The following is a 24,617-nucleotide window of genomic DNA, read 5'->3' on the forward strand; positions in this document are numbered from 1 at the left end:
CGTATTTTATTATCCCGCTTTTTGCTTATAAAGCAAACGCTTCGTCGAATTCGCAGCGTATAAATGGTTAAGGTAGAACAGCTATATATAATTTTTGTTATGGGATAAAAATGGCAGCAAAATTTAGTGATATTTTGATGGGATGGAAATGAAATGGTAATCCTGCCTGCGCTATCGTTATACGCTTTCGGAGTACGACTCGAGAGATGATAGGTAAGCATGAAGACAGGTCAGTTAGCTCATTACAGCTATGTCATAGATCATCAAGGATTAATGTATGTATATTTTGATATACCTACATAAATTTTAATATATAATTATAATTTTTTTATATATACATATAAATACATTAAAAATAAAGACAATAAAAGGCAATTTTACCAGTAGTTGCCACGCTTGGCAGGCGGGTTAGCAACTGCATATAGGTTTTTAGAGATGTTTTAACAGCTACGCTGCTGCCCATCCTCCATACCTCTACGTTACCTTAGTCTCCTCTTATGGTACCTACGGGAAAGGAAGGGGTGGCCTATTCTATGCCGGGACCACACGTCCAGTCCATTGCTTTTTTTTACTTGGATATCGAAAGAGACAGCTAAAGTAACAAAGCGTAACACAAGAAAGCAAATATAGTAAAACCTAAAAGAAAACAAAGAACTCGCGAGCGTTAATGGGCTAATCAGAATAATAAAAAAAAAAAAAACTTTTTATTAAAATGAATAAGTGACCATTCCCTCTCGTTCTACTTTTCATTGGTCAACGCCCCCTGTATTAGATTAATAGCGGCCCCTTCAGTTCATCCCTGTTAATACTTTGTGCGTTTTAATAGAAAAAAAAAAATATATCGCCGTGCATTCCAAGTGTAGTAATTTGCAAAGTTTTCGAATCTTCGTCTTAATATATAAAGATCACGCATATGTTTGTCTCTGATACTGCTTGATCAATGGTGGTTAACAGAGTATTTTAATCTCTTAGATTAATAAGACAAATAATGTTTTTGTTATTTTAATTATCAAGGCGTGTAAACGATGTCGAAAAGGTAGATAGATTCTTTATTGTTTCTTCCAAAAGATTGCATTAATAAACTTATTATAGATATAAATAATTACAAGAAATAATCACAATAAGAAAACAATGGGCGACCTCATCGTGAAAAGCGATCTCTTCCAGGCAACCTTGGAATGGAGAGGAGTAATTATAAACAGTTTGATCGGAGGCACGATGAAAATTCTGTTTTTAAACTCATATGGATTATTTTATTTCGAATGACAAAGTCTGGTTGCGAAGATTTCTTTGTTCTTTGTTTGGTAGATACTTAAAATATATTTTTTTTTATATTGTAATTTAAAAAGTATGTCACTAAACCACAGACAACGTAACCGACATACCATAGATTAAATATTTAATGTTCATTTCTTAGTCGCCAACAATGACCGACTTAAATAAGCAAATAGCTCTATTCTCTATGCCCGTCGGCGAAGTGTAAAGCTTGTCTATGGTCAAAACGAGGAAGTATAAATTAGAAGGCGTGAAATTCCACGACTAGCTGTCAACCATACGAATGTATGATGGTATTAAAATTCCACGGGCACGAACGGGCCCCAACAACCGTGCCGTGTTCCACTTTTTTTCCCTCGCGCTTTATAGCTTATTATTTTATTTTATCTGTGGTGAATATTCTTCGGATGCTTGGAGATTATGAAAATGTTTTCGATGGATGCAGTATTTTTATTTTTTATTAAATTTTCAACTATTATTTTTATTATGGTTTCCACTGGAACTATTTCAGAATGAATATTTAGCTTTCATCAGAGATACAGAGGTATTACAATGAAATGTTTTCCGAAATTTCGAAGCTAAACGAAACAGAAATTTGATGTTAAAATTACATAATACATGCCATTTGGAAATATTAAAAATGTTAAAATATTGTTCCTTTGGACTTTTACGATAGGATGTATGACGAACGAAATGTTAAACTCCATTTATTGATCCGATTTTGGTATAAACAAAAACACGAAATTGAGTCTGAAATTTCGGAATTTCCTTTCATGGTAGACCCGCAGATCTCTTAATCTGTTACATGCCGAAGTTCACGAGTGTTGGAGAGAATTGAAGTATAAATTATTGAATTATATCTATATGTATGTATGTAATATTTAAATACTGGATTTTTTTTTATTTTAATAAAATATATATTTGATATTTTCATAACAAGAATTTCGTATATCAAACAAAATAGTTTGTATTTTTTTTTATTTTCTGAGTTACACGTCCGTTTTGGGTCACTAACTTACTTATACACGTATGTACCAAATTCCATCTCAATCGGTTTAGTAGTTTCTAAGTAATTGGCTGTGACAGAAGGACGGACAGACAGCCATGTGAATGATCCTGTAAGGGTTCCTTTTTCTCTCTTGAGGTAAGGAACTCCAAAAAAAGTAAAATATCCATAATGTGCAAAAAATTTTGTTGAATTTGAATTTAGAACATTTTTTTTTTATATTTAAGCTTAAAGCATACAACAATGACGCTATCTCATCAGCGCCCTCTATTGACATGTTGAACAAATTATTAGCATTAACTAAAGGAACTTAATCGTTTAGTGAACTTTTAAATTTAAGGATTTTAAAGAATGTTAAGAAGGGCGGTGTACATAGATATGGATGGAAATAGATATCGCAACTGCTTGAGTATTTGCTCGACTATATTTGGCCTTAAATTGTCCATAGAGTTTATTTTGAATTGAAATACGTATGGTGTTCAACTACAAGGAAAATTATCAGTAACGGGATCTAAATATATTTTTTGTGTAATATTATTTCAGCCGTTAACTGTCCACTGCTGGACATAAGCCTTTCCAATAAGGGGAGTTTTGCCAGTAATTGCCATACTTGGCAGGTGGGTTGGCAACCGCAGTTAGGCTTTTAGAGATGTTTTAAGAGGGATGCTGATTGACCCATTCCTTGCCTTCCCTTAGTCGCCTCTTACGACAGCCACGGGAAGGGAAGGGGTGGCCCCTTTTGTGTCGGGGCACACACAGCGGGCACATTTTTTTGTATATATGTTATGCAAAATCTTCGTCAATTCTAAATATTTCCTGATATTGTTATTTATTTTTGCATTCAGAAGTGTTTACCACTTTTTTTATACAACTTAGAATGGCATACAAGCTGACGGTCCACCAGATAAAAAGTGGTAACCGTCGCCTATAGACATGATCAGTACCATGGACATAACAGAGTATACTGTTTCGTCCATAATACCCCACATGCGTTGCCATTCCTGAGGACTCAGGTGTTATTCCTCTGTACCCAGTAAATTTACGCCATATCCCATCCTTCATACCGAAACACAGCCATGCAAACACAACTGCTTCACGGTTGAAACACGAATGGGACAGAGGTAAGCAATCGACTTTTGTACAAAGTCTCCCTCTGGTAAGTCATTTATTGTGCCACTTTAATTTTGTAATGATCAAAGTTACTATTTTTGTTTAATTTTGATTTGTAGTAAATAGAATATGGCTACAATACCTATATACTATTTACAATTTTTCATCGCGTTAAGTTCCGATAGTGTATTCAAATAATCTCACATTTATACTGTATTAATACTAATTTTATTACGACAAAAGTCACTGTTTTCTGTTTGCAGAACAAAATCTTCTTGTTTTGCACATGCATGTATTTGCGTCGTCTGTCTCTATCTAAGTCTATGGTCCGTCTCTTATCAGGGCTTATGGTAAACAGACGGGACCACTTAAGGGTCTGTCGATAATGCGCGCCACTCAACATAAAACGATTCAAATGTCGCCGACACTTCATACGCCCCTGATATTTTAAGATGTTTTTACCCAACTGTTGAAGAAAAAAAGGATATGTTATACTTAATTTTTTTTTATGTTCATACATTTGTTGGAACTTGGAATGTATATTGATATTTGTTTATTTAAAAAGAAATGCATAAATATTATTATAAAATTCCTACCCTCATCCCAATTACTACTACTACGACTAACAGAGGACAAGGGATGGGATGCAGTGTCCCTCTATAAACATCTCTAAAGCCCACTGCGGTTGCTAATCCACCTGCCAAGCGTGGCAACTACTGGCAAAACAGCTGACAGTTAAAGACTTATATGGTGATGGTTATAATGATGGTATATATTTACCAGAGGGAGACTTTGTACAAAAGTCGTTTGCTTGGGTACCTCTGTCCCATTCGTGTTTCAACCGTAAAGCAGTTGTCTTTGCATGGCTGTGTTTCGGTTTGAAGGGTGGGATACGGCGTGAATTTACAGAGTACAGAGGAATAACACTTGAGTCCTCAGGAATGGCAACGCATGGGGGGTATCATGAGTGAAACAGTATACTCTGTTATGTGCATGGTACTGCTCATGTCTATAGGCGATGGTTACCACTTTCCATTGGGTGGGCCGTCAGCTTGTTTGCCATTCTAAGTTGTATAAAATAAATAAATAAATATATATATATATATATATATAAACTCGAAGGTATTGTCATGGGTATTATTTCTATTATATTATTATGTGATATATGAATAGACATATAAAAGACTAACAGTGAATTTTTTGCGGGTTCTTCTCAGCTAAAAAAAATAAACCGTACCCAGCAGTGAAATCATAAAAAATGTCGACTTAAAAAAAACTCATATAAAAGTGTATTTAATTAAAGATGATTTAAATCTCATTTAGTTTTTTCATGCTTAAAAAGCCGTGGCAAAAAACTAGTTCATAATATTTCCTATTTCGAAAAATTCGTGTTTTGACTACTATCTTATTATCTGTGGTTTAGAACTGAATGTCTTTGTACAAAAGTCGATTGCTTGGGTACCTCTGTCCCATTCGTGTTTCAACCGTGAAGCAGCTGTGTTTGCATGGCTGTGTTTCGGTTTGAAGGGTGGGATATGGCGTGAATTTACTGGGTACAGAGGAATAACACCTGAGTCCTCAGGAATGGTAACGCATGGGGGGTATCATGGGTGAAACAGTATACTCTGTCATGTCTACGGTACTGCTCATGTCTATAGGCGACGGTTACCACTTTCCATCAGGTTTTTAAAAAAAAAATTAAATAATAGAGAATTAATTTCTAAATAATTAAAAAGTTTGTAATGTCCCAAGACAATATTAAAATAAACTAGATACTATATTATTAATAAAGATAATTTTTCAACGTTCTATTTTTTTTTAATTATTGTATATTTTTAATTTACCAAGCCCATTCAGCGCTAACGATACTAATAGGTATGCTCTTGTAACACGAATGAAATTCGACCTAAATCGCTCGCGATAAGATCTATAATTCGTTGGAAAGTTTTAGAATAAAAATATTTTTAAATTATGAATCTTTCATAATTAGTGAAATCCTTAATTAAATTTATAACTACAGGTTATTTTAAAACAATTTAAAATACTTTATAAATAAAGTGAGCGTAAACCCTATCACTTACAAAGAATTAGAGACGGTACAAAATTGGTGAAGAGCGAATCGCGTCAAAAAATACAAATAAATTAACCAACTAAAAATTAACTTTTGGAGTGGTTTAAAAATTACGTACATAAAGAGTTCATCATGTCTACGGCAGGTATTGTTAATATTCATATTTGATGGTATGCCGTGTGGTCCTGGCATCGAATGGGCCGAATACTTTCCCGTAGGTGTCGTAAGAGGTGATTAAAGGAACTTAACAGTCGAGAGATGGACAGCAGCGTCTCTCTTAAAACACCTCTATAAGCTTAACTACGATTGTCAATTCCCTGCCAAGCGTGGCAACTACTGCCAGAACCTCCCTATGGGAGAAGCTTATGTTCAGCAGTGGACAGTTAAAGACTGATATGATAATAGCGTTATTAGGTTTACTTGAATATTTTTTTTTATAAAACTTAGAATGGCAAACAAGCTGACGGCCCATCTGATGGAAAGTGGTAACCGTCGCCTATAGACATGAGCAGTACCATGGACATAACAGAGTATACTGTTTCGCCCATGATACCCTCCATGCGTTGCCATTCCTGAGGACTCAGGTGTTATTCCTCTGTACCCTGTAAATTCACGCCATATCCCATCCTTTAAACCGAAACACAGCCATGCAAACACAACTGCTTCACGGTAGAAACACGAATGGGTCAGAGGTACCAAGCAATCGACTTTTGTACAACGTCTCCCTCCGGTCCCTCTTATTAATATCTCTTAGTTTAGTTAGTAATATACGCGTTTCAAACAGTTTGAGAAATAAAACATCAGCTCCGTACAAATGCGCTCATTGACTTAGGTAAACATTTTTTACGTCCCACGGCCGGCCTGTTACGTTTTTACAAATGGTGTGGACGCAAAAAATGGACGGGAAACATTTCGGTGTTACGGGCGGGGCATTGCTAATGTGCTAGTGTTGGTATAAAAACGTTACACTTAGAGCTATTAGAGTTGCTAGCAACCGGGCTGCAGTGAACTTTGTTTCGGTAATTATATCGCTAAACGATATCCCTAATTTCAAGTTAATTGATGATGCCATCATGTATATTTGGGGTTGTAAGAAATAATCATAAGAACAAATAGATTAGATATACGTGATGCCATTTATATTATATTCGTATTTAAAAAGCCCTCAGCACAACTGCAATGCTTTTGGTGTTGTGAGTGATTATGGGCCGTGGTAGTCACTTACTATTACACTTTACCAGAGGGAGACTGTACAAAAGTCGATTGCTTGGGTACCTCTGTCCTATTCGTGTTTCAACCGTGAAGCAGTTGTGTTTGTATGGCTGTGTTTCGGTTTGAAGGGTGGGATATGGCGTGAATTTACTGAGTACAGAGGAATAACACCTGAGTCCTCAGGAATGGCAACGCATGGGGGGTATCATGGGCGAAACAGTATACTCTGTTATGTCCATGGTACTGCTCATGTCTATAGGCGATCTATAGGCGGTTACCACTTTCCATCAGGTGGGCCGTCAGCTTGTTTGCCATTCTAAGTTGTATAAAAAAAAAATATAAAAAATAAAAAACTATTATTTCTATTATCTCTATTGGATCCCCGTCGCCTTTGCGCTAGCAATATTCACTTTGGGAAATAACATTGTAAATTCGACGTTATTTCAACTATCAGGTAAGGATGTTGATAATTTGTTATATAAAATATTATATATATATATATTATATAAAATATTATATATATATATATATATATATATATATATATTATTTTGTTTGAAAATTGTTACAATAATGTACTTTACTCCTGCCTGCTAACATTGATGCTCCTTTCCACTTTGGGTTTGCTGGAAGAGAACTCTTTTAGAGTTACGCTCTCCATTGTACATTAAATTCCCTCTGTCATATTTTTATGTATAATTAGTGTGTACAATAAAGTATTAAATAAATTAAATATATAATATTACTTAGGTATCCTCTATAAATTCGGTATTGCCGCCAACTGTACCCTCATTTCAAACCCAATACAGGATGAGAGGGTTGTCATAAATTTATTCAGGTATATTAAATAATTTAATGATATCACGCGACATACGTGCGTATGAGCTTGATGTACTCTTTCACTGCAGTGTACTTGTACTGCTTGCCAACCCTGACTGATTTAGATCTTAAAAATGAATTAGGGCTGTCAACGCGCAAATGCTTTTTTTTTTTACAACGCAGGGGGCAAACGAGCATGCGGCTCGCCTGATGGTAAGTGACTACCGCCGCCCATGATCACCCACAACACCAGCGGCATTACAGGTATGCTGCCAGCGTTTTAAAAAGGAATATACTCTTTTCTTGAAGGTTATGTTGTTGTATTGGTTCGGAAATACTGCTGCCGGAAGTTGATTCCAAAGAATGGTTGTGCGTGGAAGAAAGTGCCTTGAACAACGCACGGTGGAAGACCGCCACTCGTCCAGATGATTGGGATGAAACTTTATGAAATGTGATTATTATAACTGAATCCAAAGAAATGACGGTTGAATTTAGATATTTATTCTTACTTTTATTTATACTTACTTTTTATTCTGGTAATATTCATCAAAATCTATCTAATTAACCATTTGAACGAAATGGTAAACCAATCTATGGAAGGATAATTTATTGCGTACATAGGATCGTGATGATGAACGCCTTTTTTCTTGTATTATTTGGAACAGTTACTTTTTATTCCTGACAATAGTTTTTTTATGCAATTTAGTATAGCAAACAAGCTAACGACCCACCTGATGGAAAGTGGTAACCGTCGCCTATACGAGGTTTGTCCGGAAAGTACGTATAAAAGTTTTTTAAAAATTTTATTTTACAATTATTCAGGTAAATCAATTTTATCCCCTTCAAAGTACTCCCCCTGTGACATAATGCACTTGTGCCAACGCCGTTTCCACTGTGAGAAGGCTCCTTGAAAGTCCTCTGGTTGTAGGTTTCTCAGCTGCCCCGTCGTAGCTTTTTTTATCTCATTTATGTCCCCCAAATGCCGCCCCCGAAGTACCAATTTGGTTTTTGGGAACAAGAAGAAGTCACACGGGGCCAAATCCGGCGAATAGGTGGGGTGTTCGGTCACCGTAATGGAATTTTTACTCAAAAACTCACGGACAACAAGAGAGGTGTGGGCAGGGGCATTGTCGTGGTGAAGAATCCAACGCCCCTCTCGCGCCAATTCTGGACGAACTCGTGCCACACGAGCTTTGAGGCGTCTGAGCACATCGACGTAGAATTTTCCATCAACTGTCTGGCCTGGAGGGACGAATTCTTGATGGACAATCCCCCGAACATCGAACTCTTTCTCGGCCCTCTCTGAATCTTTTTAGCCACTTGTGGACGGTTGGTTCCTTCACAGCATCATCCCCATAAACTGTTCTGAGATCGGCAAAAATTTCACGGCCATTCTTGCCGAGTTTCGAGAGAAACTTGATTACGACGCGCTGCTCTTCAACGGAAGCGGGCTCCATGCCGACGGGGTTTCGTTAAGAGGTAACTTCACAGATGGCGTGACAAGCCAGTTCGCACCGCACGGCGGTCAGACCAGAACTGAAGCATTGTTAGGGACATAAGGAAGGGGTCCTGCGCTTACCTGGCCTCCCCACTCCTCTTTCTCGCATTCCAGAACACTTTTATACGAACTTTCCGGACAGACCTCGTAGACATGAGCAGTACCATGGACATAACAGAGTATACTCTTTCACCCATGATACCCCCCATGCGTTGCCACTCCTAAGGACACAGGTGTTATTCCTCTGTACCCTGTAAATTCACTGCCATATCCCACCCTTCAAACCGAAACACAGCCATGTAAACACAACTGCTTCAAGTTTGAAACACGAATGGGATGGAGGTGCCCAACCAAACGACTTTTGTACATAATCTCCCTCTGGTAAATATATGTTAGTTATTCGTAGTTACGATTAAAATTTAATTTTCTATCGAAATAAAAGTACTTACTAAGTAATATGACGTCACAAGTCTCGAGAAATATCCAATCAAAACATCTTAGAAGAGGATTAGGTTAGTTTACTCATCCGGGTTTGCACGGGTATAAACACAAACCGCTCCCGAGGATTAGTGTGAGTGTATCGATCGATGGAAATTGAATTGAAATACCTACATTATTCGTACTTTCGAGATGACTGCGCTAAACGAGGAAATGTCGCGCTAAGAACAAAGAAAACTATTACTACGAGAATAAAAGAATGTAATCAATGCAATTATAATAACTTAGTGTAGTGACGCCTCGCGTCCAACTCATGTCCATTCAAATCAGGGTTGCCAACTACTGTAGTGAGAAAATGGAAATAAAAAGGAGATATGCATATATATATATATATATTTTATGGTTGAAAATGGATTGGTAACCCCGCCCGCGCTATCGGTGTACACTGACGAGGCACCAGTGGATGTTGATAGGTGACAATGAATGCAGGTCAGTTGGCCCACCATGATGATTTCGACAAGAATTAAACATGATGGTTTCCAGGGGGAAACCGCGTGGAGGTCAACCTAAGGGGGTATATTGCTAGTAATGCGGCTATTAGACCCCCATTACTAACAATCCCTTTCCCCCTGCATATATATTTATAACTAACAAAATGGGCCTTATGTAGTCTAATTAAATAAATATTATTATTATTATATAGCAACAGCTGAGGCGGCTCCTGTTATCAGCAAAATGATTTTTTTTTCTTTTTTTTATTAACTATTATTGTTGGTAATAAAGACTGTATCTATCTAAAAAAAAAATTAAAACTTTTACTTTTTTTTTTAATTTTTGTTGTTTTTTTTTAATTGTTTATTAATTTCTTTTCTTTTTTTTTCAGGTAAACAACATTTCTTTTTATGGTGCATTGGTAATATTGAGCATTATTTTTCTCATACTTATAAATTGTTTTGATTCAACAAATGTAAATAAACCGTTCCCAATTATTAGGTAATTATTATAAACATGTATATATTTATTTAAAAATAACTTTAATATCTTCTATCTATCCTATTTAAGAGCTGCGCTCTTGTCGGTAGAGCTCTTGCCAATCACTACGATTTTCAACTAGTCTCTTCACCCCTTGATACGACACGACACCAACTCCTTCCTTGATCTGCCTGATGTAACTATGTCTCGGTCTCACTCTTCCCCTCCTTCCTTCTATCTTCTTTTATAATGTTCATAAGTTCGTCGTGTCGTATCAAGTGCCCCAACATTTTTTCCCTTCTGTCCTCAAAAGTTCTTATAATTTGTCTCTTTTCTTTAACTCTAAGACCCTAATGGGTCGATAACGACAAAAAATGTCGTGATTTTTATACTAATACATCATGCTAGCCATGTATGCCCCGGCATAGAATTGGCCAGCCCTTCTTTTCCCTTGTGTGTCGTAAGAGGCGACTAAAGGAGTGCGAATAATGGGCAGTAGCGTCCCTTTTAAAACACCACCAAAGCATAACTGCGGTTGCTAGTTCATAAGTTCATCGTGTCGTATCAAGTGTCCCAAACATTTTATCTTATGTAGTAGTAATTTAATTCTCAAATTGTCCTATCGGGGTGGTTTAAAGGTTAAACATATAAAAAGTGTAAAATGTAGGTAACTACTATAAAGGGGAGACAAACAAACTATGTACACGCTCGAAGATCGTCTACATTCTATTCTTTCACTACAGAATAGTGTCTTTCACTTCATAACAACACTTTATGCATCGATAAAGGCCTTATCTCAGAGCACCCTTCTCTCAATAGCACATTCTTGGGACCGCAAAAGATACAAAGTGTGACGTCCTCTAATCGATTCTCAGTCGTCACTCTTCAACAATAAGGTTTTATTTCGATTTGTGGCCTGTTCAAGAGGTATCTGATTTACGATCGAGGCGAGCTCTTGTCGTTTGCAGTTCTATTCAGGGTTTGCACAAAGTGGGCCACCTTCAGATTGGTAGGATCCAATCTATTCATTCTCACTCAGCACCACTTTATTGATTTGGTTAAAATTGTATTCTGTTAACTTAAAAATAAATTATAATTTTATATTTTATAAGTATCGGAATGGCTTTCTTAATGGATGAAAATGGAATGGTAACCCTGCAAGCGCTATTTTTTTTTTGATGTGTGAAAATGGTATGGTACTACTCCGCCTGCGCTAACGGGATACGCTGGCGGAGCACCAGTGAAGGGTGATAGATGAGAATGAAAACAGGCCAGTTAGCCCATCATGATGAATTCATCAGGAATTAACCATGATAGTTTCCAGGGGGAACCGCGAGGAGGTCGACCTGGTATATTGCTAGCAATGGGATTCTCAGTCTCCATTACTAACAATCCCTTTCCCCCCCTGCAAGCGCTATTGGTATATGCTGGATACCAGTAAGGGATTACCGGTGAGGATGAAAACATATTAATCGATCTATCGTGACGAACTCAAAAAGAACCAACCACTATGGTTTCAAGAGGAACTGCGTGGGTTATACTGCTAGCAATGAGACTGTTAGACCCCATTGTTAGCAATATACCCCTTTTCACTCCTAATAGACAGTATTTATCGTCATTTTTAGTAATGAAAAGCATTATGAATCTCACAGAATTCTCACAAGTAAAGTTTATGCCATCATGTCTTGCCATTACCAGAGGGAGACTTTGTACAGAAGTCGATTGCTTGGGTACCTCTGTCTCATTCGTTTACCGATACGACATCATAACCTTCAATAAAAAAGCATATTTCTTTTTAAAAGGCCGGCAGCACACCTGCAATGCCGCTGGTGTTGCGGGTGATCATGGTCAGCGGTAGCCACTGTGTTGTAAAAAAAAATGTTAAATTATTTTTACAAATTTACCTGTTTGGAAAATTAGTGGATTAAAATACAATAATATAAATAAATTTTATCCCGATCAGTGAATATGCCCTGATCATAGAAACTAAGTCGCTGGCAAAAGCTACTATAAGGAGTGTTGTCGAATTGCGTTCATTTCGTAGCATAAATAGAATTAACTGCGTAGTGAGGTGAGAAATAGCGTTATTAGAGAGAGGGTTCGTTTGAAAAGAGAATATATTTACTAGGAACGAGAAAATATTGCGGCGGTTTAGGTATATTGAGAGAATGAGCGATCGACAACTATGTAAACAGAAGTAAACATGTATTGGGTAGAATTAACAAGACAAGTCATTCGAGCGAGCAACTTCGTACGCAAGGATTTTGGAAATAGGTTCAAGATCAAGTTTTAAGTTAGACCTTCCAGACTACAATTGTGAGTACTGTATTAATTTTGATGCAGTTGTTTCTGCGTGACATAGGAATACTCGCAAACAAAAAGGTACAAAGAGATATGGAGATTTTTTTTTAAATATATTATTTTGACTTCTATTGCTCTTATTAAGATAACTGGGATGCATATTTTTTAAATATCTTCTAGGTTATTGTCCATGGTACTGTCTATCAGGTGGGCCGTCAGCTTGTTTGCCATTTTTAAGTTGCATAAAGAAAGTATAGATATTGTATGCAATGTTACTAACTTCGTAAGATAAATTTTGCGTTGTCATTTAACCTCTTGAGTCATCCCATCGTCACTTAACATCATATGAGATTGTAGTAAATGCACAAAAGTAAAAAAATTCCAAGTTATAGGTACTCAAAAATGTCGAGTCTATATAAAGAGATATATGAACGTGTAACTAAATAGGAAATTATATCTTGAAAAAAGAAATATTTTTATTTAATAAAACGTTAGATTGAAGCATTTTTTAATAGTAACTTTTCCATTACCGCCCATTCCGATTGCAATTTCAGCCAAGAAGAACGCGCAAGAAACTAAGCTGTTGCTTTTTACGAAAAAATTTACTACATATATAAATAATGAATTTATGTGAATACATTCTGTTAAGCAGTATCAGATCAGGTTACCAAATGCATTTTGTGGTTTTTGCTTATTACAAATAAAAGATGCATTGCAGAGAGTCAGTGGATGCAAGCGGCTTAGAACCGTTTCTTATGGCAGTCTATTGGGGAGGCTTATGTTCAGCAGTGGACAGTTAAGGCTGAGGTGATGATGAATTAAAAAAAATATTACAATGATCGTCATTTGCTATACATTTTCCACTGCTGGAAATAATTGACACACATAGATATAATAAAAATTAATCTTTAACCATCTGCAGCCGGGGGAAAGGGATTGTTAGCAATGGAGTTTGACAGCCCCATTGCTAGCAATATGCCTTATTAGGTCGACCTCCACGTGGTTCCCCCTCGAGACCATCGTGAACAATTCTTGTTGAATTCGTCACGATGGGCTAACTGACCTACTTCATCCTCACCTATCATCTCTCACTGGTGCCCCGCCGGTGTATACCGATAGCGCGGGTGGGGTTACCATTCCATTATCAACATTAAAAAAAAAACCATCTGCTGCCGTCGATACGTTTGTGGTCGTCGTTTTATTTAGTACAGGGTCGGCCTACACAACAATCGACTTTACGGGGTCATCGCTCAACAATCTTTCTTCCACGAACTAAAATAATAAAATTCCTATATTATTTTTACGTAAGCTTCGGAATATGTTGACTTACGGGCTGATTTATTTCCTCAGGTTAGTTTTTCTAATAGGAAACATGAATAATGGATCAGCCAATCGCAGATTTACTGGATAGCTCCCTTCAAGTCACGCCACAACGTTGACGAGGGGCCATATATAAAATAATAGAAAATTCATGTACGTGTTAATAATTCATGTTTTACAATACCTGCTGAGATTGTTAGCTGGCTGGTATATATTATTTTTGCTCAAATTCAATTTAGCCACCTTTCATCCCCAAGTGAAAGCTTTGGTCCGTTTCCATTCCATTCGTTCCTTTAATATTGTAAATATGAAATTTTCTATAATATATATGTATACCTATTGTTTAAGAAATGTACTTTTATGTAGAAATTTTAGTTTTAAAATTAGATACTAGATGGCGTTGTTAACAACGTAGATGTTGTTATAAAGATTTTCTTGCATTTGATGACCTGCCTATGAGACCAATTATAAGATTTTCATATCATTCTTACTAAAGTTATCAGTTATGGTGAACATAGGTTTCGACATGTTCACATTCCATCACCGGAAAATTAGTTAAAAATTAAAACTGTTTTTGGTATTAGCTAGATTCGAACTCATGAATTGGCTATTAAGTATTGTAGGTGTTCTCTAAATAATTAAAAAAATAAACAAATTGAAGTCCACAAGAACTATCCTTAATCTATCTTAGCACTGATTCTGTAGAAAAAAAAAGATAATGCGTTCTAAATTCAAAAAGCGCGCTTATTTTATGGCCAGTTCGTCATCTACTCTTTCTAGGTAATGCGTTAAAAGAATTATGCGTTCTAAATTCAAAAAGCGCGCTTATTATATGGCCAGTTTGTCATCTGTAATGTAAAAAAAATGTCGGTAATGCCTTTTCTTCAAATTTGATTTTAATTACTTTGAAATATTATTATTTTTACATCGCTTATACCTGAAACATTTCAATACCTCGGAATATAAAGTAACCGCTTGTCTATTGGATCCCCGTCGCCTTTGCGCTAGCAATATTCACTTTGGGAAATAACTTTGTAAATTCGACGTTATTTCAACTATCAGGTAAGGATAGTTGATTAGATGCGATTTGTTGTTGATTATTTGTATTAAATATTATATATATATATATATATATATATATATATATATATATATATATATATATATATATATATATATATATATATATATATATATATATATATATATATATATTACACTTATGAAGTACAAAAGGAGGACTTAACGCTAAAGCAATTTCTTCCAGACAACCTTTGGGTAGAGAAGAAAAAAAAGACGGTAGCTATGTTAATAAAACATATGCAAATAATCTTGGTTGACCTTTTTTTAAACTATGGTGGTAGTAGAAGCATACGGCCGGACTGATGGTAAACGGTTACCTTAGTGTATGGTCGCCTATAACACCAAAGGTAACCCGAGCGTATTACCCATCCTTGTTACGCCTTTTTTGAAGAACCCCATACTACAGTCTCAAAGAAAAACCTTCAATGGAAAATTGAGATCGCGATGATTTTATTTTACGGTACTCATGTCTATTAGATGGGTTTTCAGTTTGTCTGCCATTTTGTGCATGATAATAAATGTATGGTGTTACTTTGTAAAATTATTTTTTTTGCTGGTTGAAAATGGTATGATAACCCCACCTACGCTAACGGGATACGCTTGCGGAGTACCAGTGAAGGCTGATAGATGAGAATGAAAACAGAATAAAGAAAGAAATGAAAACTCCTTACCTATCCATATTCACTATCAAATTTGGGATCAAATTGGGGGGTAGATGGACAAAATCAGTCTATAATCCAACTGCGCGTCGAGCTGGTCAAGTTCCGCTAAGATCACGAACAAATCTCCGCCAGTTGCGAATTATTCAATCAGCTGCGATCTCCACGCAACATATAGTGACACCTTATGCAAATCAATAAAAGTGTTGGATAATTTAAAGAGAGAACGAGAACACGTACAAAAGATCTACACGCGGGGACTAAGTGAACCTGAGGGCCTACCATGAAATGTTTTCCGAAATTTCGGAGCCAAACGAAACAGAAATTTGATGTTAAAATTACATAATACATACCATTTGGAAATATTAAAAATGTTAAAATATTATTCCCTTTGACTTTTACGATAGGATGTATGACGAACGAAATGTTAAACTCCATTTATTAGTCCGATTTTGGTATAAACAAAAACACGAAATTGAGTCTGAAATTTCGGAATTTCATTTCATGGTAGACCCGCAGGTTTGTCCTTTACCCTTCTTTTTATCCAACAGTATGTATTATTATTATTGCAAAAAGAATCATTAAAATAATTAAAGATAATGTCGCACAAGAAATACGACTTCAATTGTGATCAAGCCAGTTATTTTAATCTAAAAACTAAACTACATAACCAATTTTGATAAGATTTCTATGAGAACTATGTATACTATATGTGCTTTTAGATAAAAAAAAAAACTATTTATTTTGTTTGTATAGTTGTGAAGTCACAAACATTAAAAAAAAAACAAGAAAATTCAAATGAAATCAAATTAATAAAAAAAAAATAGTAAACAGTCTTACAATTATTACAAAAGTCACGTGGTACTATTTTGGAATTGCCTTAAGCGATGTAGGTTAGTAAATATTTACTTTTTATAAAAAAAAGCGAAAATAAAACCGAATTGACAACCTTCTTTTTTTAAGTCGGTTGATAATTTCAGTCAGCGAAAATAATTTTTATTTTGATGATAATGGAATGGTAACCCCGCCTGCGCTATCGGTATACACGGGCGGGGCACCAGTGAGGGACGATAAGTGACGATAAAGCAGGTCAGTAAGCCCATCGTGACAAATTCAGTAATGAATCAATCACGATGGCTTCCAGGGGGAGCCGCGAGGAGGTCGACCTGATGGGGTATATTGCTAGTAATAGAGTTGCTAATCCCTTACTAACAATTCCTTTTCCCCTGGCAAATATATAGTAACACACTCACAAACAAACAGCAAGCGATTTCATGGCTATTTTTAAGTCTCCTTGTAACCGTAGAAGCTTTATTCAAACAGCGTTCGAAAATTGGACGTAACATTTGTTTGTAAAGTTGGCATCGTATTGAATATATTTTAAAAATTTAAAACGAAACAGTCGTGTCACTGCGGCCGGCCTAATTCGTTTTGCTGGATGCAGTGGCACAGTCAAACGCTCTCAGTCTAAGGTAAATATTTGAGTGGGAGAATATACTGCAGTGGAAATAACCAATCTCGCCGACTCAGTGACAAACATTATCGTCGCAAAATTGAATGCCTCAAAGGAGAACTATGCTTTTATCCGACTGCCAAGAGGAGGGTAATGTTATCAGCAATTTCCATAAGAAGGTTGCCAATTTTTAAGACACGTTCACTGTTTAGGATAAATTCGTATACCATTAAGCAGTTTATTGTTTCTGCCTACCCTAATGGGAGACAGGCGTGACAGATATGTATGTATGTATGTATGGTTAAGCAGTTAAGATGCTTTTTTTTTATTGGATAAAAATGGAGTGGTAACCCCGCCTGCGCTAATGGGATACGCTGGCGGGGCACCAGTGAAGGGTGATCGATGAGGATGAAAACAGGCCAGTTAGCCCATCATGATGAATTCATCAGGAATTAATCATGATAGTTTCCAGGGGGAACCGCGAGGAGGTCGACCTGGTTGGGTATATTGCTAGCAATGTGATTCTTAGTCTCCACTACTAACAATCCCTTTTCCCCCCAAAGCAGTTAAGGTGCTAAGAGGTAATAAACAAACAAATTCACTTTCACATTATAATATCAGTAAGCACCAGTAGGGTCTACCAGCCTGTTGATTCAAATGTAAATTTTCTGACGGTTAAAACTACTATATTTTCGCGGAAAGAAAATCTTATAGGTGACGCTTATAATTTTCCATCAGGTGGGCCGTAAACTTGAATGTTTTTCTTAGTATCATAAAACCATTATATAGTCTGGAAAAATAAATATTAATGTACTTATAGGTTCTTTTTTTTAATGGATGATAATGGAATGGTAACCCCACCTGCGCTAACGGTACGCAGATCGGTTAGCTCATCGTGATGAATACACCTGGAATTCAGCACGATGTTTTCCAGGGGGACCACGTGGAGGTCGACCTGACAGGGTATATTACTATATGGGACTGGTTGTTCACATTACTGACAATCCTTCTCCACTCCCTGTACTATATAGGTACATCTTTAATGTGGAGTAACAGAAAGTAACAGTGTGGTCCCGGCGTAGAATAAGCCACCCCTTCCTTTCTCGTGGGTTTATTCTTTATTCTTTATTTATTTATTCTTTATTGTACACAGAAAAAATTACAACATATAATATATATATATAAAATAAAGATGTACAACAAGTGAACTTAACTCTGTAAGAGTTCTCTTCCAGCAAACCCTGAGTGGAAAGGAGCAATAATTATTAGCGGGCAGTATGCGTACAATAATAGACGGAAACATTATAGATGTTTCTATTAAAAAATATGAAATATGTTGACATATATAAGTAACTCATACAATTAATTTCAAAACATATATACATAGTCATAAAATATCTCTTTAAATACAAAATAGGTACATATACATACATAGACATAATAAGTTTATGGGGAGAGAAGATGCTCTTTTAATCTGCTCTTGAATATATTCAGCGATTGACTTTCACGAATATGCAGTGGAAGAGAGTTCCATAGTCTAGCCGCATGAACCGTAAATGATTCACTATAGCATGAGGAGGTATGAGGAGGGATTTTAAGAATAAGGGACTTACTCGACCTACTGGACATGCCAGTGGGGTCAAGGAAAGTGAAACGTTCACAAAGATAAGATGGGGAGGAAGAATTAAACAATACAGAATACAGGAAAGATAAAAGATGAAAATCACGACGTTGACGAATCGGGAGCCATTTTAATATGCTTCTGTAAGAGGAGACATGATCGTATTTTCTAAGTCCATAAATAAAACGTATGCATAAATTTTGTAGCCGTTCCAACTTATTTAATTGTTCCTCTGTAACATCCAGATAACATACGTCAGCATAATCCAGAAGAGGTAGTAATAAAGCTTGAGCGAGTGTGATTTTCGTTTCAATGGGCAAAAATTTCTGAAAATTTCGGGTTTCGTAAGAGGTGACTAAGGGAGGGCGAGGGATAGGCAGCAGCATCCTTCTTAAAACATCTCCAAAGTCTGCGGTTGCCAAGCCGCCTGCCAAGCGTGGTATCTACTGGCAAAACCCCCTAAGGGGCAGGCTTACCTTCAGCAGTGGACAGTTAAAGGCTGACATGATGATGATGAATGGAAGGTCATTCCAAGGCGTGAATTTACTGGGTACAGAGGAATAACACCTGAGTCCTCAGGAATGGCAACGCATGGGGGTATCATGGACGAAACAGTATACTCTGTTATGTCCATGGTACTGCTCATGTCTATAGGCGACGGTTACTGCTTTCCATCAGGTGGGCCGTCAGCTTGTTTGCCTTTCTAAAGTTGTATAAAAAAAAAATAAAAAAAGGTAATTAGGTTAAAGGAATTTAAAAATAATAAATCAGATTTAATGTGTAGTGTAGGCACAACCCAGTTCAATAGACTCGAAGTAATTAATTAATTATTTTTTAATTGAATCAACGGAAATAACAGAATGGCCGTTATTAAGAGATGGGATATTTGTTTTTAATTAGCTCTATACAGTTAGTTCCTTTTATGTTTACTGATAGCGTGATAGTAATCATCTCCTTGGATACTTCTGTCCCAGTAATGTTTCTTCAGCCGACTTCAAAAAGAAGGAGGTCATTTCGGTTGTGTTTTTTTTTATGTTCTTTACTTCATAACTTCGTCAGTTCTGAATTACCAGAGGGAGACTTTGTACAAAAGTCGTTTGTTTTCCCTTTGGATATGCCAGTAAAATTACAGGATATAAAGGCATAAGACCATAGTCTTTAGGAATTATGGGTATCGTGGACATAACAGTATATACTGTGCCGTCCATAGTACTGTTCATGTCTGTAAGCGACGGTTATCACTTTCCATCAAGTTGTCTGACATTCCAAATGTCAATAAGTCACTTTTTAAATTGGGAAAAATAATTGTCGACTTTACGTGATTGACGATTATCACTGATCATCGTCATTTTACACATGATTGACAATTAAGCACCATTTATCATTATACGAATCCAATTGAAATGATTGGCAATGACAGTTATATGATAGCAGTTAATGACGATTTCAGGGATGACCAGAGGGAGACTTTGTACAAAAGTCGATTGCTTGGCTACCTCTGTCCCATTCGTGTTTCTACCGTCTAGTATAGTATTATATTATCTGTGCTACCGTGAAGCAGTTGTGTTTGCATGGCTGTGTTTCGGTTTGAAGGGTGGGATATGGTGTGAATTTACAGGGTACAGAGGAATAATATCTGAGTCCTCAGGAATAGCAACGTATGGGGGGTATCATGGGCGAAACAGTATACTCTGTTATGTCCATGGTACTGCACATGTCTATAGGCGACGGTTACCACTTTCCATCAGGTAGGCCGTCAGCATGTTTGCCATTCTAAGTTGTATAAAAAAAAATCAACGGTCATGTCAATATAATCATCATAATTTTACCCAAATTTCCATATTGATGGAAATTTGGGTAAATATTTCATTGGAAAATGACTAAAAATAAAAAATCAATACTGGATTCTTTTATATATTATAAAATATAAAATAGAATATTCTTTGAACAGTTAGTTATGTTAATCATTATTTTCTTATGCAACATAGAATGAAAAATAAAACGACGGGATATGTGATGGAAAATAACTATTTCCTATATAAACAGCAATTTGGGCACCGCAGTATATACGGTGACACCATAGTAATCCTTATGTGGCACTTATTATAAGTTATTGCCTTCTTATTTTGCAATAACACTGTTTCTGCTGCTAAGCAACTATTGTATAGGTATGTTTCGGTTTGAAAGGTGGTACCAGGTGGGACATAGTAGTGAAATAAGAAGACATAAAATCTTATCCTCTTATCCTTATAAATTGACACTATTTTGTCACTTTTTTTCAAATTAAGAATTCAGTACAAAAGAAAGAGACAAAACAGTTAAATAGCTCAAAAAAAGTTTATGAGAGGTTTAACGTTTTCATGAATAAGGGGTTTAGTCTTTTATAAAAATAAAAGTAATAAAAAAATAATGAATTTATTTACTTATAAAGTTTACTTATAAGGTACATTTTATTTTCTGTTATTCCTGTCTACGATCGATCGGTAGATAAAGCCATAATATGGTGTTATGTCCGCCATTTATATTGCCTAAGTGTATTTAAGTTTTATAAATAAATAAATAAAATATACTTACCACAAGACGTGTAACCAGTTTGTTTACCAATTCATAGTTTTAACCGACTTCCAAAAGAAGGAGTTCCTTAATTCGGTTGTTTTTTTTTTGTTACCTCATAATTCCAACAATTGTAAAAAGATTTGGAAAATTATTTTTTTATCTGAAAGGATACACTTACAGATTTTTCGCGTAGAAATTTCATCAAAATCGTTTCAGTAATTTAGTTTTAATAACACAATGACTGATTTTGTCATGATTACAGTCGATTTATATTTATATAAATATAGATAATTATATAAAAAAAAAACACAGTAATATAAAAAGTCTGCCAGATTATAGGAAGTAAAATATTTTAAGTATTTAAATGAATATTTATTGTAGTTTGCTGCGTAGATAAAAGTAATGTAATTGTTCTAAAAATATATATAATAAATATCAATGCAAATTAATAATTATTTAATTTATGTAACCAGTTAATTACAACAATGTTAGACTTAATTAAAGATCGCCTTGGAGGCAAGGCTAAGGCTACGTTTCTCGAATTCCTGCCGTTTAATTAAACACAACTTGGCAACTATTTTGTCTAATGTTTTTGTATTGCGCCCCTTCTGTTCTCGTATAGTCAGTGCTCCAATATAGCGAGGCTTCTTGTTCGTAGTAAGTCGGATTACCATGATGAGTCGATGGAAGAAATGTCAATGGAATATAGATGTAGTAACTAGGCATGGCTAATATAGATGCCGGGGGGAAAGGGATTACTAGTAATGCGGACTACCAGTCCCATTGCTAGCAATATACCCTTTTTTTATACCACTGAGGTGGCAAACAAGCATACCGCCCACCTGATGGTAAGTGGTTATCGTAGCCTATGAACACCTGCAATACCAGAGGTATTATGCGTGCGTTGCCGACCCTGAAGAAACTTCTTTACCCCCCTTTTGAAGAACCCCATGCTGTAGTCTCTTGGGAAAACCTCGACAGGGAGCTCATTTCACAACCTGAGTGTTCGTGGGAGGAAACATCTCTGAAACCGCGCTGTACGCGACCATTGAGGCTGTCAGGTCGACCTTCACGTGGTTCTCCTGGAAACCATCGTGCTGAATTCCAGGTGTATTCGTCACGATGGGCTAACTAACCCGTCCTTTCATCTTCACTTACCATCTATCTGTGGTGCCCCGCCAGCGTATACTGTTAGCGCAGACGAGGTTACCATTCCATTATCATCTATTGAATAAAAATATAGATACCGATCCGATATTTATATATTTCTCTGGACATTGATGGTGGAACAAAGGTCATCACCCATTTCGATATAGTCCTTATCGGTCGGATATCTATTTTCGAATATGTTAAAAGTCTGTTATCCAATATTATTATTTAGATAACAAAATTTTAACATATTCGTTATTGGACTATTATTTAGATATTGTAACTAAAATATATCGATATTGCTGTATCTTACCTGCCCTTAGTAACAAAGATCAACAAGTACATTGCGCACTTCTTTTTTATGCAACTTAGAATGGCAAACAAGCTGACGGCCCACCTAATGGAAAGTGGTAACAGTCGCCTATAGACATGAGCAGTATCATGGGCATAACAGAGTATACTGTTTCGCCCATGATACCCCCCATGCGTTGCCATTTCCGAAGATACATACATACATACATACATATCTGTCACGCCTGTCTCCCATTAGGGTAGGCAGGGACAATGGAACGCCAAATGCTTCGATTCAAACAAACCTCTTTCGCTTCCTCCACATTCATCAATCTTTTCATACACGCTCGTTTGGGTACGGGTACTTTTAATTCGGTTACTTTGAATTCCTGAGGACTCAGGTTTTATTCCTCTGTACCCTATAAATTCACACCATATCCCACCCTTCAAACCGAAACACAGCCATGCAAACACAACTGCTTCACGGTAGAAACACGAATGAGACAGAGGTGCACAAGCAAACGACTTTTGTACAAAGTCTCCTACGGGTAAAGTAGCATCTGGTCTTTAAATTAAAAAAATAAAAACACAATTAATGAAATAATGAATTGTTTTCAAAAACTTTTTAGCGATTATTCTAACGACGTTTCATGTATCGAAGTCTGTTTAGTATTTAAAAGTTATGATGGAACATAGAAATTCATAAAGTTGCACCTTGTAAGATTTCACTTTTTATCAAATGAGAAAAATAAAATTGAATAAGCAAAAAAATCAATCTTAACGAGCCCTGCTTGTTATAAAGTTAATAAAATTTATTCTAAGCAAGTCCCAAACGTTTCCGTTGCCTTATTATGTAAAAATTATTATAAATAATGTTATTTCATAGAAAGTTATCATTTTTATACTTCCGATTTATTTATTTTTAAAAAAAACATAAATATCAAACATGTGTACAGATCAGATCTACCAGAGACTTTGTGCAAAAGTCGTTTACTTGGGTACCTCTGTCCCATTCGTATTTCAACCGTGAAGCAGTTGTGTTTGCATGGCTGTGTTTCGGTTTATATGGCGGTATATGGCGTGAATTTACAGGGTACAGAGGAATAACACCTGAGTCCTCAGGAATGACAACGCATGGGGGTATCATGGGCGCAACAGTATACTCTGTTATGTACATGGTACTGCTCATGTCTAGGCGACGGTTACCACTTTCCGTCAGGTGGGCCGTCAGCTTGTTCGCCATTCTAAGTTGTATAAAGAAAAAAGATCGTCTAATAGTAGAAAGTTACCGTAGCCTATAGATGCTTGCAATAACGTGAAGGTCACGCATGCATTGTCGATCCTGATGAAACATTGTTTAAAAAATCCCATACAGTAGTTACTGGCGGAACGTTAGACAGAGAGCTCGCTCCATTTCTGTTATATAAAATAGGAAGTTTAAATGGTAAAGAAGGAATTGTAATTAGATTTGCAAAAATGGTTTATCCTAAGTTATCATCATCATCAGGGGGTTTTTCCAGTAGTTACCACGCTTGGCAGACGGGTTGGCAACCACAGTTAGGTTTTATAGATGCTTTAAGAGGGACTCACTACCCATTCCTCGCCCTCTCTTAGTCGCCTCTTACGACACCTACGGGAAAGGAAGGGGCAATCTATTCTATGCCGGGACTACACGGCTAAAGATATGTTAATTGTAAAATAAAAATACTTATTACTTTTAAAACATTAATTTATATTTTTAAAATAAACACTGTATTAATAATTTTAAACATATATTATTATT

General features: G+C 36.2%; 1 protein-coding gene across 5 annotated transcripts in view; it reads left to right on the top strand.

The window, feature by feature from the left end:
• LOC113516486 (apoptosis-stimulating of p53 protein 1) overlaps nt 1-24,617 on the top strand; it is a 459,324-nt gene that overhangs the window by 281,931 nt on the left and 152,776 nt on the right. The window lies entirely within an intron of this gene.

This window comes from Galleria mellonella, unplaced genomic scaffold, assembly GCF_026898425.1.
Source record: "Galleria mellonella isolate WM207_F2 unplaced genomic scaffold, CSIRO_AGI_GalMel_v1 utg21, whole genome shotgun sequence".
Lineage (NCBI taxonomy): Eukaryota > Metazoa > Arthropoda > Insecta > Lepidoptera > Pyralidae > Galleria > Galleria mellonella.